This window comes from Vanessa tameamea, chromosome 9 (genome assembly GCF_037043105.1).
Source record: "Vanessa tameamea isolate UH-Manoa-2023 chromosome 9, ilVanTame1 primary haplotype, whole genome shotgun sequence".
Taxonomy (NCBI): Eukaryota; Metazoa; Arthropoda; class Insecta; order Lepidoptera; family Nymphalidae; genus Vanessa; species Vanessa tameamea.
Window position 1 is genome coordinate 13,377,560 of NC_087317.1, and position 1,272 is coordinate 13,378,831.

Sequence of the window (1,272 nt, forward strand, 5' to 3'; positions counted from 1 at the left end):
ATGTTTTCTTTCAGTGCCGAACACTAGATAAATTATAAACACATGAAAACAGTATTCATCGATTAAGATGCAAGCATTGCAACCAGTGGGACATCTCGGCTCTCGTAGGTATTTTCTGTTGTCACAATTATGCTTGGGTTATCTTAGTTTATCTCTACCTAGCGATTCCAAGTGTTATAATAAATTCATGCTGTCCATCAATAGTCTAAATTTAAAGCTGCGAAGCGCAGCTACTTATATATTATTATTATACACTATAACCTTCTCCAAAACAAGCTCCATCTTCTGGTATAAGTTTTGTGAATTTTGGTTTAGCAGGTTTTGAGTGAACAAAAATGTATTCATTTATAAGCATAGAGTACTTGAGCAAGTCACAACAATAAAATAAAAACTAAATATAATAATCCTGTGTGTAAATTCATAATTTCGTTTAAAATAAATCCAAGTCAAGCGAATAATCTCGCTAACCTTTAAGGGCTGCCAGTTTTGCTTCGGTCGACGTTCAACTTCGGCAATATTTTTGCTTTCTTATTCATACATTCAAATAATAAAATCGTTTAATCGTTCAGGGCCAAACAACTAAAACGAATTTAATATAATTTGATACGAAGCAGGCTCGAAACCGAAAGTAGGCTTTAGGCTACTTTTGATGCCTAACATCTGACAAACGACCTCTAAAATGCGAGCGAAATTGCGGGTTACAATTATTAGTATAAAATTTTAACTTTCTATCACAAACGAAAATAGAAAAAGATATTTAAGTGGCAACTTTTTCCCTTTGCTTAAATAATAATTGTATTATATTTATTAATAATGATTTAATAGAATATCATACCGTTTTTGTTATAATCATGCATCAATTCTGTTCTACCTTAGCACCAATTATGATCTTGACAATAACAACGTCACAGGTGTTTCATCTCGACCTGCCAGCCCTAGGCCGTGTCACAGGTGAGTGCGAATTCTCGACCCTCGTCACTTGAGGATGAAATTAAACGTTCAAATATTACCTACGCGTTATGGACGGGTTACTATCCCTTTTATAATACGTTATTGCGTGACGTGCACTTGATTTACGGCAAGTTGTAAAGGTGTTACGATAAATTAACCCAATTATAGTATAATCTGTGAAATACTAAAGCTTCAGTACTAATAAAATTTGTAATTATTTCATTTCCCTCATTTCCATTTCTAAAGTTACTGTCACCTCCGCTAACAAAATCACGATTCAAATATATTTTGACTGTGAAAACCCTGCTTTTCCCTCTCCTT